The sequence below is a fragment of the Heliangelus exortis genome, chromosome 5 (assembly GCF_036169615.1).
Source record: "Heliangelus exortis chromosome 5, bHelExo1.hap1, whole genome shotgun sequence".
NCBI lineage: Eukaryota > Metazoa > Chordata > Aves > Apodiformes > Trochilidae > Heliangelus > Heliangelus exortis.
This window is the reverse complement of record NC_092426.1, coordinates 42,225,165-42,237,852: the sequence shown is the minus strand read 5'-3', so window position 1 is coordinate 42,237,852 and position 12,688 is coordinate 42,225,165. Positions and strand designations below refer to the sequence as shown.

The 12,688-nt window shown below is 38.0% G+C and overlaps 1 long non-coding RNA gene across 1 annotated transcript in view; it reads right to left on the bottom strand.

Annotated features, from left to right (window-relative positions):
• Positions 1 to 4,545: 4,545 nt before the first annotated feature.
• Positions 4,546 to 12,688, bottom strand: part of LOC139796725 (uncharacterized) — a 46,710-nt gene continuing 38,567 nt past the window's right edge. Inside the window, exons 2-3 of the long non-coding RNA XR_011726127.1 lie at positions 9,252 to 9,308; positions 4,546 to 4,674 (exon numbers count right to left, since the gene is read on the bottom strand). This is a non-coding gene — a long non-coding RNA (uncharacterized lncRNA). The remainder of the gene's footprint in view (positions 4,675 to 9,251; positions 9,309 to 12,688) is intronic.

Here is a 12,688-nt window from a genome sequence, read left to right as displayed (position 1 = left end):
AAGCTGTGATTAAATGTAATTAAATCGAAGTACAAACTGAAGATTTTCTTCTATTCCACACACAAAGAAAAATTCATCAGCATTAAAATTCAACTATTTATCTGCATCTGCTTGCAAAAGAATGGAGAGCAGTCAGTCATCATTAAAAGTATAGCTCCTCATAAAGTATTTTGTTAAACTCTGAAATATATCTCAAAGTTTAAATCTCACTGGTAATAATAATAAGGAGAAATATTTACTTGAAATTATCGGGTCACAAAGGCCTGGAGAAATGTGGTGACAGATTCTTGGCACGGCTGAGGAACGAGTTTTGGCCTGGTTGAGGTCTCCATATGTGTCCTGTAAGTCCAGCTAATGAGGCAGGACAATCATTAAAATTGGGCCAATTAATATGACATGAGTAAGAGAATCTGCAGACACAGTGGCAGAGATGAAAGTAGGTCACATTCTCCCAAATTAAATAGAACCAGTCTAGACAGCATTAGCATCAGCCTCCTAAGTCTGGTACTGAAACCCTCAACACACATCTATAATATCTTTTATGGCTGATAATAAGTAGCAGAAGAGCAAATTCAATATTAAAAGATCGTAGATATAGGAAAATGAGAAATAAGAATGCCTTTAGCTGGCATTCAGGGAATTAAAAGAGTTTACAGCATACCCAGTAAATAATTTTTAATATGATAAAAAAATAACTGATTTAACAATCACTCTGAGGTAAGCTCTTTCAATTCAAATGCTGGTTACTGAAAAAATAAAAGTTTCTCCCTTTCCTTTAATATATGGAAATTAGTAAAAAATCCTGCCCCACAGTGAGAACAGAGTAACTATATTTTTTAAGAGCACTCAGAAGACTTGCTTTCTATAACACAGAACTCAAGTGAACCCACTAAAAACCAAAAAAACCCAAACAAAACAAACCAGCCACTAGAAATCTGTTGGTATGAAGGAAGAAGAGGTCCCTGTGCATTCTTTCCCTTCACCTTCACTCATTTATTTGATTATTAATAAAAAATAGATATAGATACAGATATAGTAGATATATCTATAGGTCTAATTAAAAACTATTATTAATATCATGTTGGGTGGCCATGGGGAGCAACCAGGACATGATCAAGACAACTGAAAGGTGAGATAGTTAAAATGCTGCCCTGGAAATGTTTCTGTCACCATCTCTGGGGGGATTTCAAGGTGTGTAACTGTGCTCAGGGCTGTGATTTAGTGACTGAGTTGGTGGTGCTGGGCTAACAGGGGCACTCCATGATCCTAAAGGGTTTTTCCACCCAGTACAATCCTAGGATTCTCAGCAGCAAGACTCCCAGATGGGGAAGAACCCCTAATACCATAAATCTTGTGCCCTGAAGATCTCAGGATGACACAACAGAACTAAGTAACTTCTACAAACTCTCCTGGAGGTCAAAACCCACCTAAATATTTGATATATTTAAACCACAAACTAGTTTTAGAGAAGTTTGAGAGGGGATGGGGGAAATTTGCTTGGAGAAGTAGACTGACATTAGCCAGCCCAGTATCCAATGCTCCATAAGTTGAAAGGCATCTGTCTGGAACATATTTATATATGATTGTTAGTCACAGATTTAAAACAAGATTCTCCCAAGGAGATTAAACAGCTTAAAAGCCAGATGCTGTGCTCTGTTATGTGCAAAGCTGATAAAGTTCCCAGCTTTGAAGTGGAGAGACTGCAAATGTTCCCAATCATTACAATCAAAGAGCAGAATGTGTAGGTAAAATTTTTAGGTGGACATTGTGTGTGTTAAAGAAAAGTAAATAGCATCCAGTACATGGACATTTAGGCTACATGGGTTATTCTGATAACCAGCTACTCTAGCTGCACTTATTCAAAATTATACCCTTGTGGTCAGGAAAACAGAGTTCTGCAGCCCACTTAGGGTCATTTGTTATTTCTTCTTGTTCTGAAAATCTTCAAAGCTCTCCAGATGGGCCAATAACAAAGTTTTCAATTTTTACTGAAAAGTGTTATAAGTATAGGATGTTGATTTTTTCTGTTCTCATAGACTGGCCTGATTCAGATATGGCCAAAAAGATGCCATGAATTGTTACTGGTGTTAATAAATTTATCACCACTTTCCACTTAATGGAAAACATTCAATTTATGAATTCTTATGAGATCTGCCTGACGTAATGCTTCAGAGAATAGGATCCCTCCAGATCTCAAGTGACAGTGACTGCAGGACATGAACAGACAAATTACTTCTCAGACTCTTACATAAATTTTGCAGAAAACAAAAATATTTTGGTTTTCATTGCAAAGTAGCTTTCTGGAAGCATCTGAATCTTTCTATGGATGAGAGACATCAACAGTGTCCTGATCTCCTTCATCAAAATACATCAACATGTTCTACTCAACGTTACAGCCTGTAAAGACATTTTCTTCCTCAAGTTCAGGAGGAGAAAATTTCAGCAAAACACAGCCAGATGTATTATCAAAATTTCCAAAGTCTGCTTTTGAAAAATCTCACCTGAGGGATCTGGAAAATGCTGCTGAGTATTTTGTTCAGCTGTGCAGAATTAAAAACAAATCCATGGAAAAAAAAAATCCTGGGAGAACATTCATAACCCCTTTAATAAAATCCCAGCCAACTCAAAAATTACCTTTGGGCAAAGACCTGTATGTTATTCTGGTATTTTCTTACAAGCTACCTGCAACAATTAGGGTGGCATCCATTCTTCCCTTTACCATTGCTGCAACACCAGTGCTTTCCTCCCAAGCAATTTACAATATGGACTGGCAGGCCAAAATTAACTTCTGATAGATGGGGGCACATTATATGCATTGCTGCACTGGTAATAGCATAGAAACTCCTTTCCTAGCAAGGCAGTGGGAGGATCTGCTCCATCCATCCATCCCAGGAAGGGGACAGCATCCTTTATCAGCTCCATGAAGGATCAGTGTGTTTATCTTCCCTCTCCCAGGGAAGGTGCCAGTGTCACGGGCAACATCAAGATTAGAGCACTGGCTAGCAGGTTTTTTGCTGTCAGATAAAGACTGTGAAGCCCACAGAGAAAAATGTTAAGGTTCAGCTCTCAGAAGCAGTCCCTCTGGAGTGCTCTGACAGGGCTTACTGAATGGCAACAGATCTTGTTCTTCCTGCCTGCAAAACCTGTGCTGAGACAGACAGCAGGATGTCAGCAAACACTTTGCCTCTTTCTATCAGCTCCTCAATTGGATTAAAAGTGCCTATGGCACTTCTCTGCTAGGAAACCTTTGGCCACAGACACTCCTTCCCAGCAGAAGTCATTTCAAGGCACCAGAGTGCTTGTTAAACCCTCTGCAGTTTGCAGAGATGCAGTGGCAGGGATGCAATGGCAGGGATGCCACTGTCCCCAGGTCCCTGCCACCAGCCCCCAGCAGCAGGAAGGTACCCATGGCCTCCATACACTGGCCTAGAGGTGACAACAGGAGTAAAACAATGCCCCTGGATGCTTTGGATTACAGTATTTTGACAGAGCACCTCTGGCCAAGTTCTCACCTTACACAAAACATATATTTTCCACTAAGTTGTTTGTGGTTTTTTCCCTATAAATACTACAGTAGCTCAAAATTGAGCAGTGCAGCCACTGGGCAGTGAGATCTCCCATGAACACACAATAAGACCCACCTGCTATGCCATTTCCATTTCAGAGAGCCACCCTGTCACTTCACCCACTGATAAATAAATAACCAGCCCAGGCTCCCACCAGCACAGGTATTTTGGGACACAGTCAGGACCTTCAGTCAGTGCAGCATCTCAGGGGCATTCTCCTTGCCCACACATCAACTGGGCTTCATTTACCCACAAGTACAACAGAATTTTAGGTCACCTACAGATACAAGTAAACTACAACAGCTTTCTAAACCAGAGCAAGGCAATGAAACACCTGAGATTTAGTTGAGGTTCAAGTCTTCACTCTGAGCAAATAGTTTTTCAAATGCAAATAATAAGATTCCAAGGAAGTGCAAATTTCCTTGTGATGAACATTGCTGCCACTCCCCCATGCTATTCTCATGTGAAAACAGGGACTTCAATTCCTCTCCTCAGTTTGGCACAAATGATTTCTTTCCAGTAGGTTTAATTTTTGTCAGAGCTCCATGTTGAGGTGATAGTGGTCAAACTGCAGTTCTGGAGTATAAATGGAAGCTGCACAACATTTACCCAAATTCTACCTTCATTTGCACTCAGAAAACTTAATAGGAACTAAACAGTTATTATACTTGGCATCAAAAGCTAGAATTCAGTCTTTACTTAAACAAAAAAACAAACAAAACCCACGAACACTTCATCCCTCAAAACCTAATCAAAAAGTAAAGCCAGAGACCAGACAGTAGATGTGAAAAATACATTATTTTAGTTAACCCATGGAAGGTGCTACCCCAGCTGCATTCCTAACCATCAGTCAGGGAATCATGGAAGATGAGAAGATACCTGCTGGCAGGTGCTTAGCAGTTCACATGAAAATAAATGGTGATTTTAGGGAGTTATCTGCCCCAGGAAAGAAAAGAGTGGCAGGTCTCACTTACCCACTGAAGGACATTCCTTCTGACTCAGTAATTTCCGTAGAGGAAGAAGCTTTCTGCAGTTTCTAGTTCGTTAGTCCAACAGGTTTTAAAACATCTCCTAAGATTCCAATACGGAAAAAGGACACAGGGAAGAACTGTAACAAAAGATGCAAAAATGCTTGAAAACACTGTGATTATATAAAGGGAACATGGTAGTCATTACCCCCTTTTTGAAATTCCTTTCTTTCAATAAAAATGCATTCATGTTCAGAAGAGAATTTAACAAATTTCTAACAGAAAATTCTGACCAACTGTCACATCTAAATAACATACTGAAAAATCTTACAAAATTTCCCTGACAATCAATCAAATATCTTCCAACTATTTGTAATGGCTAACTGCAAAATTCGTATTTTAAAGCATGATGAAGAGGATCAAGAAGATAAATACAATTTCAGACTATGAGAGCATCTTAGCTAATCAATTAATTTTACTTAAAAGACAAATTTGTCCCCAGGTGAAAAACGTTTACCTCTTGCAGTAGTTTTAAATCCATTCCATTAGAGCTCTTGGTCAAAAGCCCCACATTGGTAACAAAGTGAGGTTATTAAGAAAAGACAAATCTTAAGTGACTTTTGTCAGTCTAATTAGTCTGTCCTCCTTTAGGTACACACTCCTAGAAATGGGATGCTCACAGGAACAAAAGCTACTGTTCAAGAGGAACCTCAGCACTCCTCCATCATCCAGTGTGTAATCACTGCTTGTGGAAGCAATTATTGAAGGTTGTGGTTATGCTGAAGGCAGCTGGCTATGTTCCAACTGCACTTACTGAAACAGAGCTGAGAGGTACCATGTGTTTCCCTAAGAACATAAATATCAGGTTCTGATCTGCTGCTGCATCTCAGAACTTGAGATATCAACACAGGGCGAGGGGAATTGCCACTGATTTTGGGCGTAAATCAGTGTCACAACAAATGGAATAAATATCAAAGCATCCAATGGAGTATTTGTCATCCTTATTCTTTACTATGTAGCTGCTTACTGTGCTATTTGGAAAGGGTAGATAGAGTTGCATTCCATCTAGCAAAACAACACAGAATAGTATCTTATTTCTAAGCCACTTCTCTAGTAGGAAAAAATATGGGGAAAGGGCTCAGTGAAAGGCAGCTTCAGGATCTCCTATTGGATCTGCATTGAGTATGACAGCATCTCAAATGAATAAATGCAGGGAGTTCAGCTATTTGAACCCATTTGAAATGAATCCAGTTCTGACCTGCAAATGTCAGAGATTTCAGTGTTTATCCAGCTTGATCTGAACAAAAGTGTGCTTGGAACAAGACAGAGCATGGTGCACAGATACTCCAGAACTCAGCCCATGCTTCTCTAGCTAATTAGTCAAATGCTGCCTTTGACAAAGAATATAAACTAGTTCTTCAGATAAATGTCTTATTTTCTGTTTTTCCCCTGACTAAAACTCCACATAAAAGTGTTTACCATTCATAATCACCAGTCACTCTGTTTAGAGAGAGATGTCTAGTTCTTACGCAAGAAATCCTCCCACTCCAGAGTGTTTTACTGTGTCATTTCAGAAATCTGTCTGCAGTCTATGTATTTTAATGTCAATAGGATTTGCTTCTGCTGTTTGTCCCTAAACTTTTTGCCAAACATGAAAATGAACACTGAGTATCTGATGCCTGAAGCCAAGTTGCCTGCCAGACTCCTGAAGCTGCTGACTCTGCCTGGTGGGAAGTTAGAAAAACCATCTCAAAACAGCCCCTAACTGCATTTGTTTTACTCCATTTTGGTGCAGCCCAGAGTCTGGTTGGCTACCTGGGCTGCAAGGACCAGTCCTGCAGACATGCTACTAATCAGATCATTTTGGGGTTTGGTTTCTTTTTTTTTGGTTGGTTGGTTGGTTTGGGGTTTGTTTTTTTATTTGCACATATATCTTTATCCCAGATTCAGTTACCAATAACAGAAAATATTTTGCTTGCTTTGTAGCAAAAACTTACCATAAAAATATACAAGTACTGAAATTATTTATAAGGCTAAGTTGTGCTTTCCAAGGTGACAGCAGCACTCACAGACCTACAACTAAATGGTTGTACATGGGGCTCTGGTTTCTACTTACATAATTAATTTACAATTATGAGACTTAGGCTCCTAATTCACAAAAGAATTGTTAGTGAGTTTCTACTAAAGATGAATTGTGAATAATTAAATTCACAAAGATTAAATGAACAATAATGTGTCAGATAAAAAGTTATTAGCAAGGATTGCTGCTAGTTGCAAGCTTATACACCTGCATTCTAATCTCTGCACTACCCCTTCCTTACAAAACATTTCCAAGTATTAACATTTCTGAGAATAAATATTATTTTATCCTATAAATGAAATCTAAGGCCATATATTACTGATCTTAATGATGGGCTTGGGGTTTTTTGGAGGAGAGAGAGGATACAGGAATGGCAGTTATCATGATGATTACAATGAAGTGAAAGAAAGTTCCAGGTTTGGATGGTGGAAACTAGAGATTTAACATTTCCAAAGATCTATACAGGTCAAAATACACAGCAAGAATATCTATCAGTAGGGGAAATCCTGAGTCAGTAGATTTATACTATATACATAAAAATTCTCTCTCTCCTCTATTCCTCAAGTGGCCTGGGTGGGAAGATGAAAGGGGAAAAAAACCTCCTGCATCTTTCCAGCTTTGTTTTTTTCATTAATAGCCATTAATAAATTAATCCCTGCAGTAATAGAACCTTTCAGCTGACTTCTCTGGGCTTGAGATTAAGTTTTTAGTGACCAGTAGGCAAGAGCAAGAAATAGAACTGATTATGTTAAGAATTCAGGTCCCTGCCACATTTACTCAGTGTGAAAATACATTTGTGAAAAGTATTTGCAAAACTTCCTCCTTTATACTTCACAGCACATGTACATATGTACATTTTGAATGGTTGCATTAGCAGGAGAACAGAGGCAAGACAGGAGGAAAAGATTCTATTCTTGACTACATTGTTTTAAGGGAACAGTCCACAGCATTCAACCAGAATATTGTTGTATGAAAAGAGCAAATTTAAGGATAAGCAGCACCAAATTATTTGTAACTAAGAGAGGTGACAGTAACAAGTACAGAAGTCAAAATTCTTCTCCTTTTATGTGTTCCCTCTTTCTATGCACCAACATCTAATTTTCAAGATAATTTGGTTTCTAGCCAAACACTTTTTCTTTGGTATTTGCAAGTTTTCATTTTTGTGTCATTATGATGATTTATTGTGGGCAATGAAGCAGCATAACAAAGTGAACAACCAACCTCCAAACAAATATGTGCAAAATCAACCTCATTTTCATGGTTATTTCTTTTTGCCTTAGCAATTTTCCATACTATTTGAGCTCTTATGCTTAGTGTTTTGTACAGCATGATTGAACAGGCAAATCACTGCAGCCAGAAATGTTCCTTCAGATAGCCAGTTCCTAACTGGGCCACTTAACCTCTACTTATTTCTTTTTTAAAATATGAAAGAAAAGCAAAAAGTTTTTACATGAGTAAAACAGGAGTCTCTCCAGAACATTCTTCTATCTGTTGTGGTTGTTTTCTATCAGTTCCCTAAACCTTTTTTCAGCAATGGAGATGTTGAAAACTGTCTTGAAAAATTTTCTGAAAAATAATGGAGCCACAGAAGCTCTTAACCAGTCATCCCTCCTCGTTTTTCTTGAGGAATTATATTTTGATTCCCTGCCCTGACTTTACTAGACTCCAAATGCACACAAATAACCTTAAATGCATAATAAATAAATGCAACACTGTTAGCAAAGAGCAAACTAAGCCCTGGAAACTCAATCCTTTTGATTCACACATTGGAGAGCAGGTATTTTAATCTTCAAGATAAAAGCTCACAGCTGGTTGGGACAATCCCCAAATCAACCCTTTTGAAATTTCATCTGAAAATTGCCATAATGCAACAAGTTTTTGGATAAACAACTGCTAAACTTCCCCTAAACTACATAACGAAAACTTTCAACTTTTGCTTTTATTTTAGCCAAGAGTAAAATTAAAAACAAAAAAAACGAAACACCAAAAAAACCCCAAATCAACCAAAACCAAACTCACAACCCAGTAAATGCTATGACTGCCTTTCTTCTTCATTATACCAATAAAAATAACTGAACACTTGCTAGGAATGGGACTCAGGAGAAATTTCAAAGGAAGACTTGGAAATGCAATTGTAATTGTTAATTTCAGCAATTAAAATCCATGCCATTGATTCAGGCAGTAATTCATTCATGCAATCTCATGTATGAACACACAAGTAAATAATAAGAGGAGTTTTCTGCTTCAAACATTACATAGTAGAAAGAACACATTACTGATATTTTAAAATCCTGTACCCATAATTTCTGCCTTGATCCGTTTACAAATCCTATTTTTTAACACTGCATGTTTTCAGATGAATGATTGTAAGAATAGACCTGCAGAGTTTTAAAAAGATTTTTTTTCTATAAATAAGTCATAAAGCTTTCTTAAATATTTGTGATCTCAAGAGAGATATTTCTCTCCATGCTTTGGAGCTCCGTGTATAATGTTTCTACATCTAGCATAAAATAATCATCAGAACCATGGTAAAAGCAGATATGATGTGATGGTTATCACAGAGTAACACAAACATTTAATAAATCATATGCTGTGCTTGTCATAAACATTTTCACTTTCATGAGATCAGCACCATACCTTCTGTCCCAAAATCTCCAGTCTTCACACGTTGTCAGGATTTGACAAGGGGTTCATCTAGGAAATAAAAATTAATTATTAACTCCATGTAAGCTCTTGACATCTGCATCTCTGCTGAAACAGGACCCAGAGAAACAAAGGAATTTGCATCACAGAGATACCAGGTTCCATTTCACACAGAGCAAAGAGTAAGTGGGTGAGAATGCAAGTTTAAAGAGAAATAAAAATAAAATATTTTACAAACTTGACTTCTAAAGAAAAAGTAGTAGTTTGTCTATTCTGTGACACCTAAACTGGCAGTCCTGGAAACAGAGAGCATTTTCTTTGGCCAGAATGCAAGCAGAGTCTCAGAAGCTTTCCAATGAAATAAAACAAGAAGCACTTACAGAGATGTCAAGATATTAATTAATTCAAAAGGCCCTGAAAAGACTGCTAGGCAGAAAAATATTAACAGAGTTTTTATTGTGTAAATTATGACAGATCTTTTACATCCTTCTCTTTGCACAATGCTTGCAGGCATTTCACAGCATGAGCCCTGAAAGGGGCCCAGGCTCTGTGCTAGCAAATGAGGCAAAAAAACAACCAACCAAAAAAGTCCTTACCACTCCAGCCCTGGGTAAAATTTCCTTCTAATCTCAATCACTCACTAATAGTGATTGCTGGAGACCTGACACAACTGTCTCAAGTTTGTAATCATCACAACCAGTACATTTCATTCCAGACTCAGACATTTTTTCACATTTCAAATGAAGAAAACCACACTGGATTTTGTATTCCCCCCACCCTCAGACATAAAAGTGTCTCCAGGCATATAATATGCCCAATATTTATGCTTAAAACCAAATAAATACAATGCACACCCTGTGAACAGACAGTGATGGAATCTGCTTGAAGGCTATCAGCAGATCAAACTTTTATCAGCTCAGTAAGTTATTAAAAGATAGGAATGAGTGAAAAATCTACAGCTGGAAAAAGGCTCAAACATTTCAGAAAAGCTGTCAGCATCAGGCTCTGTGGTGTTTCATATGACCCTAACCTGTCAGCCAAACATCCTGGATGGGTTCTGAATCACAGTTTAGACAAAGACATGCCAGAAATTAGTAATATTTCTTTTCTGAAGACAAAGATGGCATATTGACACCTTTAGGTTCCTTTTAGTGGAGCTGCAGTCATATTCCTAAATTATTTATAGTGGGTTTCCTTGATGTATAACACAGCAAAAAGCTACTTAGTGAGTGTCATTGTCTTTTGAACTATTAATTTAAGAAAAATTATGAAGTAGCTATGATGATATTCTAAATAGAAGAAAACAATCTTGGGTGATCTTTATTCAGTTCCATATTTTAGAGAGCATTCACAGTCAGTTTTTGGCTGCTACACAGGAAATGTAACATTAACATTGGCCATTCCCTAGTACACCACTTGTAGTGATGCACAGTAACGCCATAAATAAAAAAAAAAATAAAATAAAAAGTCTATGCAACTAACAAGGTAATACATATCCTTTCTCCATGGACTTGCTGTAAATTTACCTCATTGGTTTTAGGGCAAAGTGAGTAAGATTCTAGGCAAAAGAAGCACAATTTCTTCTTTTCTGTGGGAGTCAAGCAAGGCTTGAGATCCAGTTGCCAGATGTTAATGTGAATATTAAATTAACATTGCTACAGTAAAAAAATATCTAATCCTCTTAAAAATATTTCCACAGTATTTTATATTATACTAAAAATAATTGACCTAGGCAAGCAGCAGCATGAGAGACATTGTTATTTCTTGCTGAACACCAGACAAAAGTGTCACTTTTAACTGGCAGTGCAAAAGAATGGACAGGTTCCAAACTGCTATTGAGCAACTGGATTATAGAAAACCACACAGACCTGCTGGAGACAGCTGGAATCAGCTTCTTCTTACTTGCCTGAGTCACATTTTTTAAGGATTCAAGCTGCAAAGATGCTGAAGTAACCTGAAGATCATTTAACAATTTGGCATACAGGGAGAGCTGAGGCAAAAGAGATGTATGTGGCTCCCAGAAGGATAATCCACCTGAGTCACAACATTTTCAAACGTGCTATGTAATGTAAATATTAATAGGACACAGATCCTGTGCTGCTGCATGGGAACAGGTGTACTGAGGCCAAAAAAACCCAAACATTTTCTTCAATTATTTCTCATTTTAGACAACATAAGCTGGAGATTCTAAACACCATTCCAAAGTCTGGAGCGGCTGATGTTGCCCACAAACACACACAGGTCTCCATGCTTTGTAAAAAATACACTCCAATGTTGGATTAAACCTGAGAACTGGAGGTAGGGGTACTTTTGCTGGAGCAGTACTGTGGCTCTCCTGCATTCTGGTGTCACTGCCACAACCTCAGGCTCTGCACGTACAGAACGGCAGGGGAGGCTTAGCTCTGCTGGGACAGAAACTCCACAAAAAACACAGAGTATTTTTGAATGCTGTGTGAGCAACACACTACCCAGGCTGGAGTCTTTTTATCCAAGAAACAGCCTAAGTTAATGTCTGAGCTCTGATTTACACAACTCTTTTATCTCCCATTTATCCATCACTAACCGAGATCGGGCGCCTTGGAGAAAACACAGCTGTGAGCAGGGGCTGCAGGACATTGCAGTCTGAGGAAAGTAACTACATTTTCTGTAGCTTCTGCACTATTTCCTTACTATTTCCTCACCTGTGAAATACTGTTCAGTGCTAAGAACCAGACGCAGTATTCCAACACAAAAACAGTTCATGTAACCACTAAGCAAATGACATCCAGCTACAATCCATTGCAGCCCGAGGGACCAATGTTTAATACTGATCACAGCTTTGGTACCTTAAATTAAAAAGTATTTGCCCTGGTTGCATTTTGGCTGCTGAGTATAACTACTGACTTGTACTTGATTTGATCCATAAAATCAATTTCTTAGGATATGCTTCCATATTTCCATGATCCAGAGGGATCCTCATTTCATCTCCAGTATGTGAGCAATGCTTTGTGGGAGCCTCTGAAGGTAAAAGGCTCCTTAAAAATATCATCACCACAGTTTAGCAAACAGTATGACTTAAAATTAAAGAAGTGGAGAGGAGAATGAGGATACGCATCTCTTAGTAAAACTGTCCTTTGCTATCTGTTGTGGCATTTCCAAATCTGCATTAGCCCTGACCCTAAGGAGAAAGATACAGCAATGCTGAAAAACTGAATAGCCTCCCAATAATAGCAAAAAAACCAGATACAGCCTGGATTTAAATTCATAGCATGTGTAAGGGAACTAATGTTAAAAGACAATAAATAAATTTTGTAAATAAGAAAAGAGCTAAGAAAGTTTTTCTTAGTTAAAAGAGTACTTATTAAAAGAATTTGGAGTGGTAGCTTTGAGGTATCTTCAAGACAACTACAATGTCCAAATCCTCAAGTATGAACCCTTAGAACTATGTGAGG